We start from the raw sequence: 7500 nt of genomic DNA, 5'->3' as shown, positions 1-7500 counted from the left end.
GCATACGGGCCTCCGGCAGGGCCGGCCTGCCGCCCCCAGCCACCCCCCGCAAGCCCCCCCCACCGCCGCCCCGGCTCAGAGAGCACAGGCAGCCCGCCGCAGGCCCTTCCCACCCCGTGCAGGCACCCCTGCATACGGGCCTCCGGCAGGGCCGGCCTGCCGCCCCCAGCCACCCCCCGCAAGCCCCCCCACCGCCGCCCCGGCTGAGACAGCACAGGCAGCCCGCCGCCGCCCCTTCCCACCCCGTGCAGGCACCCCTGCATACGGGCCTCCGGCAGGGCCGGCCTGCCGCCCCCAGCCACCCCCCGCAAGCCCCCCCACCGCCGCCCCGGCTGAGAGAGCACAGGCAGCCCGCCGCCGGCCCTTCCCACCCCGTGCAGGCACCCCTGCATACGGGCCTCCGGCACGGCCGGCCTGCCGCCCCCAGCCACCCCCCACAAGCCCCCCCACCGCCGCCCCGGCTGAGAGAGCACAGGCAGCCCGCCGCCGGCCCTTCCCACCCCGTGCAGGCACCCCTGCATACGGGCCTCCGGCAGGGCCGGCCTGCCGACCCCAGCCACCCCCCGCAAGCCCCCCCACCGCCGCCCCGGCTGAGAGAGCACAGACAGCCCGCTGCCGGCCCTTCCCACCCCGTGCAGGCACCCCTGCATACGGGCCTCCGGCAGGGCCGGCCTGCCGCCCCCAGCCACCCCCAGCAAGCCCCCCCCACCGCCGCCCCGGCTCAGAGAGCACAGGCAGCCCGCCGCCGGCCCTTCCCACCCCGTGCAGGCACCCCTGCATACGGGCCTCCGGCAGGGCCGGCCTGCCGACCCCAGCCATCCCCCGCAAGCCCCTCCACCGCCGCCCCGACTGAGACAGCACAGGCAGCCCGCCGCCGGCCCTTCCCACCCCGTGCAGGCACCCCTGCATACGGGCCTCCGGCAGGGCCGGCCTGCCGCCCCCAGCCACCCCCCGCAAGCCCCCCCACCGCCGCCCCGGCTGAGACAGCACAGGCAGCCCGCCGCCGCCCCTTCCCACCCCGTGCAGGCACCCCTGCATACGGGCCTCCGGCAGGGCCGGCCTGCCGCCCCCAGCCACCCCCCGCAAGCCCCCCCACCGCCGCCCCGGCTGAGAGAGCACAGACAGCCCGCCGCCGGCCCTTCCCACCCCGTGCAGGCACCCCTGCATACGGGCCTCCGGCAGGGCCGGCCTGCCGCCCCCAGCCACCCCCAGCAAGCCCCCCCACCGCCGCCCCGGCTGAGAGAGCACAGGCACCCCGCCGCCGGCCCTTCCCACCCCGTGCAGGCACCCCTGCATACGGGCCTCCGGCAGGGCCGGCCTGCCGCCCCCAGCCACCCCCCGCAAGCCCCCCCACCGCCGCCCCGGCTCAGAGAGCACAGGCACCCCGCCGCCGCCCCTTCCCACCCCGTGCAGGCACCCCTGCATACGGGCCTCCGGCAGGGCCGGCCTGCCGCCCCCAGCCACCCCCCGCAAGCCCCCCCCACCGCCGCCCCGGCTCAGAGAGCACAGGCAGCCCGCCGCAGGCCCTTCCCACCCCGTGCAGGCACCCCTGCATACGGGCCTCCGGCAGGGCCGGCCTGCCGCCCCCAGCCACCCCCCGCAAGCCCCCCCACCGCCGCCCCGGCTGAGACAGCACAGGCAGCCCGCCGCCGCCCCTTCCCACCCCGTGCAGGCACCCCTGCATACGGGCCTCCGGCAGGGCCGGCCTGCCGCCCCCAGCCACCCCCCGCAAGCCCCCCCACCGCCGCCCCGGCTGAGAGAGCACAGGCAGCCCGCCGCCGGCCCTTCCCACCCCGTGCAGGCACCCCTGCATACGGGCCTCCGGCACGGCCGGCCTGCCGCCCCCAGCCACCCCCCACAAGCCCCCCCACCGCCGCCCCGGCTGAGAGAGCACAGGCAGCCCGCCGCCGGCCCTTCCCACCCCGTGCAGGCACCCCTGCATACGGGCCTCCGGCAGGGCCGGCCTGCCGACCCCAGCCACCCCCCGCAAGCCCCCCCACCGCCGCCCCGGCTGAGAGAGCACAGACAGCCCGCTGCCGGCCCTTCCCACCCCGTGCAGGCACCCCTGCATACGGGCCTCCGGCAGGGCCGGCCTGCCGCCCCCAGCCACCCCCAGCAAGCCCCCCCCACCGCCGCCCCGGCTCAGAGAGCACAGGCAGCCCGCCGCCGGCCCTTCCCACCCCGTGCAGGCACCCCTGCATACGGGCCTCCGGCAGGGCCGGCCTGCCGACCCCAGCCATCCCCCGCAAGCCCCTCCACCGCCGCCCCGACTGAGACAGCACAGGCAGCCCGCCGCCGGCCCTTCCCACCCCGTGCAGGCACCCCTGCATACGGGCCTCCGGCAGGGCCGGCCTGCCGCCCCCAGCCACCCCCCGCAAGCCCCCCCACCGCCGCCCCGGCTGAGACAGCACAGGCAGCCCGCCGCCGCCCCTTCCCACCCCGTGCAGGCACCCCTGCATACGGGCCTCCGGCAGGGCCGGCCTGCCGCCCCCAGCCACCCCCCGCAAGCCCCCCCACCGCCGCCCCGGCTGAGAGAGCACAGACAGCCCGCCGCCGGCCCTTCCCACCCCGTGCAGGCACCCCTGCATACGGGCCTCCGGCAGGGCCGGCCTGCCGCCCCCAGCCACCCCCAGCAAGCCCCCCCACCGCCGCCCCGGCTGAGAGAGCACAGGCACCCCGCCGCCGGCCCTTCCCACCCCGTGCAGGCACCCCTGCATACGGGCCTCCGGCAGGGCCGGCCTGCCGCCCCCAGCCACCCCCCGCAAGCCCCCCCACCGCCGCCCCGGCTCAGAGAGCACAGGCACCCCGCCGCCGCCCCTTCCCACCCCGTGCAGGCACCCCTGCATACGGGCCTCCGGCAGGGCCGGCCTGCCGCCCCCAGCCACCCCCCGCAAGCCCCCCCCACCGCCGCCCCGGCTCAGAGAGCACAGGCAGCCCGCCGCAGGCCCTTCCCACCCCGTGCAGGCACCCCTGCATACGGGCCACCGGCAGGGCCGGCCTGCCGACCCCAGCCATCCCCCGCAAGCCCCCCCACCGCCGCCCCGGCTGAGACAGCACAGGCAGCCCGCCGCCGGCCCTTCCCACCCCGTGCAGGCACCCCTGCATACGGGCCTCCGGCAGGGCCGGCCTGCCGCCCCCAGCCACCCCCCGCAAGCCCCCCCACCGCCGCCCCGGCTGAGACAGCACAGGCAGCCCGCCGCCGCCCCTTCCCACCCCGTGCAGGCACCCCTGCATACGGGCCTCCGGCAGGGCCGGCCTGCCGACCCCAGCCACCCCCCGCAAGCCCCCCCCACCGCCGCCCCGGCTCAGAGAGCACAGGCAGCCCGCCGCCGGCCCTTCCCACCCCGTGCAGGCACCCCTGCATACGGGCCTCCGGCAGGGCCGGCCTGCCGCCCCCAGCCACCCCCCGCAACCCCCCCCACCGCCGCCCCGGCTGAGAGATCACAGGCAGCCCGCCGCCGGCCCTTCCCACCCCGTGCAGGCACCCCTGCATACGGGCCTCCGGCAGGGCCGGCCTGCCGACCCCAGCCACCCCCCGCAAGCCCCCCCCACCGCCGCCCCGGCTCAGAGAGCACAGGCAGCCCGCCGCAGGCCCACCCACCCCGTGCAGGCACCCCTGCATACGGGCCTCCGGCAGGGCCGGCCTGCCGCCCCCAGCCACTCCCCACAAGCCCCCCCACCGCCGCCCCGGCTGAGACAGCACAGGCACCCCGCCGCCGCCCCTTCCCACCCCGTGCAGGCACCCCTGCATACGGGCCTCCGGCACGGCCGGCCTGCCGCCCCCAGCCACCCCCCACAAGCCCCCCCACCGCCGCCCCGGCTGAGAGAGCACAGGCACCCCGCCGCCGCCCCTTCCCACCCCGTGCAGGCACCCCTGCATACGGGCCTCCGGCAGGGCCGGCCTGCCGCCCCCAGCCACCCCCCGCAAGCCCCCCCACCGCCGCCCCGGCTGAGAGAGCACAGGCAGCCCGCCGCCGGCCCTTCCCACCCCGTGCAGGCACCCCTGCATACGGGCCTCCGGCAGGGCCGGCCTGCCGACCCCAGCCACCCCCCGCAAGCCCCCCCACCGCCGCCCCGGCTGAGAGAGCACAGGCAGCCCGCCGCCGGCCCTTCCCACCCCGTGCAGGCACCCCTGCATACGGGCCTCCAGCACGGGCGACCCGCTCTGTCCGCAGGGAGGACAGGTCTACCCCTTCTGCCGGCAGGGAGGCCAGGTCTACCCCTTCTGCCGGCAGGGAGGCCAGGTCTACCCATTTTACCTGCAGGGAGGCCAGGTCTACCCGTTCTGGCGGCAGGGAGACCAGGTCTACCCGTTCTGCCGGCAGGGATGCCAGGTCTACCCGTTTTACCGGGAGGGAGGCCAGGTCTACCCGTATTGCCGGCAGGGAGGCCAGGTCTACCCGTTTTTACCGGCAGGGATGCCAGGTCTACCCGTTCTAGCGGCAGGGAGACCAGGTCTACCCGTATTGCCGGCAGGGATGCCAGGTCTACCCGTTTTACCGGCAGGGATGCCAGGTCTACCCATTTACCGGCAGGGATGCCAGGTCTACCCGTTCTGGCTGCAGGGAGGCCAGGTCTACCCATATTGCCGGCAGGGAGACCAGGTCTACCCATTTACCGGCAGGGAGACCAGGTCTACCCGTTCTGCCGGCAGGGAGACCAGGTCTACCCGTTTTGCCGGCAGGGAGACCAGGTCTACCCGTTCTGGCTGCAGGGAGACCAGGTCTACCCGTTTTGCCGGCAGGGATAACAGGTCTACCCGATTTACCTGCAGGGAGACCAGGTCTACCCATTTACCGGCAGGGAGACCAGGTCTACCCGTTTTGCCGGCAGGGATGCCAGGTCTACCCGTTCTGGCGGCAGGGAGAACAGGTCTACCCGTTTTACCTGCAGGGAGAACAGGTCTACCCGTTTTACCGGCAGGGAGACCAGGTCTACCCGTTTTGCCGGCAGGGATGCCAGGTCTACCCGTTTTACCTGCAGGGATGCCAGGTCTACCCGTTTTACCGGCAGGGAGGCCAGGTCTACCCGTTCTGCCGGCAGGGAGGCCAGGTCTACCCGTTCTAGCGGCGGGGAGACCAGGTCTACCCATTTACCGGCAGGGAGACCAGGTCTACCCGTTTTGCCGGCAGGGATGCCAGGTCTACCCGTTTTGCCGGCAGGGATAACAGGTCTACCCGTTTTACCTGCAGGGAGGCCAGGTCTACCCGTTTTACCGGCAGGGAGACCAGGTCTACCCGTTTTGCCGGCAGGGATGCCAGGTCTACCCGTTCTGGCGGCAGGGAGACCAGGTCTACCCGTTCTGCCGGCAGGGATGCCAGGTCTACCCGTTTTACCTGCACGGAGACCAGGTCTACCCGTTTTACCGGCAGGGAGGCCAGGTCTACCCGTTCTGGCGGCAGGGAGAACAGGTCTACCCTTTTTGCCGGCAGGGAGACCAGGTCTACCCGTTTTGCCGGCAGGGATGCCAGGTCTACCCGTTCTGGCGGCAGGGAGAACAGGTCTACCCGTTTTACCTGCAGGGAGAACAGGTCTACCCGTTTTACCGGCAGGGAGACCAGGTCTACCCGTTTTGCCGGCAGGGATGCCAGGTCTACCCGTTTTACCTGCAGGGATGCCAGGTCTACCCGTTTTACCGGCAGGGAGGCCAGGTCTACCCGTTCTGCCGGCAGGGAGGCCAGGTCTACCCGTTCTAGCGGCAGGGAGACCAGGTCTACCCGTTTTGCCGGCAGGGATGCCAGGTCTACCCGTTTTGCCGGCAGGGATAACAGGTCTACCCGTTTTACCTGCAGGGAGGCCAGGTCTACCCGTTTTACCGGCAGGGAGACCAGGTCTACCCGTTTTGCCGGCAGGGATGCCAGGTCTACCCGTTCTGGCGGCAGGGAGACCAGGTCTACCCGTTCTGCCGGCAGGGATGCCAGGTCTACCCGTTTTACCTGCACGGAGACCAGGTCTACCCGTTTTACCGGCAGGGAGGCCAGGTCTACCCGTTCTGGCGGCAGGGAGAACAGGTCTACCCTTTTTGCCGGCAGGGAGACCAGGTCTACCCGTTTTACCGGCAGGGATGCCAGGTCTACCCGTTCTGGCTGCAGGGAGACCAGGTCTACCCGTTTTGCCGGCAGGGATAACAGGTCTACCCGTTTTACCTGCAGGGAGACCAGGTCTACCCGTTTTACCGGCAGGGAGACCAGGTCTACCCGTTTCGCCGGCAGGGATGCCAGGTCTACCCGTTCTGCCGGCAGGGAGGCCAGGTCTACCCGTTTTACCGGCAGGGAGGCCAGGTCTACCCGTTTTACCTGCAGGGAGAACAGGTCTACCCGTTTTACCGGCAGGGAGACCAGGTCTACCCGCTTCCGGCAGGGATGCCAGGTCTACCCGGTTCCAGGCAGGGAGGCCTCGTCTACCCGTTCTGCCGGCAGGGAGGCCAGGTCTACCCGTTTTACCGGCAGGGATGCCAGGTCTACCCGCTTCCGGCAGGGATGCCAGGTCTACCCGGTTCCAGGCAGGGAGGCCTCGTCTACCCGTTCTGCCGGCAGGGAGGCCAGGTCTACCCGTTTTACCGTCCGCCGGGTCCGGTGTGCCCGATGTGGCCGCCGGAGCTGCCGGCGGAAAGGGATGCCTCGTCTACCTCGCTCCGGCGGGACTTTGGCTCCACCGCGGTTCTGGCAGGTAGACGTCTTGCCCGGTTCTTCTTCGGAGCTGCCGAAGGGGTCGCTGCTTTGCGCTGCCTCCAGTTACGTCATGGTAAGAGTCGGCGGCGCTCGCGCGCCTCCCCGCTGGGGGAAGACGGTTCTCTTCGAGCCCGCCGGGGCCGGGGACCTCGCTGTCCGTATACTAGGGCAGAGGGCTGGCGCTCGCGGACCAGCGCCATCGAACCGCTGCAGCTACTCGCGGTTCAGCCGGCAGACTCGGGCGTTGCACGGCAGCTGTGGCCGTGGCCGTTCTGCCTCCTACCTATCGCGCACGGCGCTTCCGACTGCCAGAAGCCGCGCGAAGCCGCTGCTTGCCCGCAGGCTCCGGTGGCCGTTGCCGACTGGAGCGAGGGCTCCAAGAGGGGTTTCTCCAGGGCCGGGCCGAGACGGGCGGCGGTCGCCGGCACTCGAACGCTTGTCAGCCGCGGCTCAGCCGGCAGACTCGGGCGTTGCCCGGCGGCCCTGGCCGTGGCCGTTCTGCCTCCTACCTATCGCGCACGGCGCTTCCGACTGCCAGAAGCCGCGCGAAGCCGCTGCTTGCCCGCAGGCTCCGGTGGCCGTTGCCGACTGGAGCGAGGGCTCCAAGAGGGGTTTCTCCAGGGCCGGGCCGAGACGGGCGGCGGTCGCCGGCACTTGAACGCTTGTCACCCGCGGCTCAGCCGGCAGACTCGGGCGTTGCCCGGCGGCCCTGGCCGTGGCCGTTCTGCCTCCTACCTATCGCGCACGGCGCTTCCGACTGCCAGAAGCCGCGCGAAGCCGCTGCTTGCCCGCAGGCTCCGGTGGCCGTTGCCGACTGGAGCGAGGGCTC

This window comes from Opisthocomus hoazin, unplaced genomic scaffold, assembly GCF_030867145.1.
Source record: "Opisthocomus hoazin isolate bOpiHoa1 unplaced genomic scaffold, bOpiHoa1.hap1 HAP1_SCAFFOLD_78, whole genome shotgun sequence".
Taxonomy (NCBI): Eukaryota; Metazoa; Chordata; class Aves; order Opisthocomiformes; family Opisthocomidae; genus Opisthocomus; species Opisthocomus hoazin.
The sequence above is the reverse complement of the archived record's forward strand: the minus strand, read 5'-3'. Positions refer to the sequence as shown.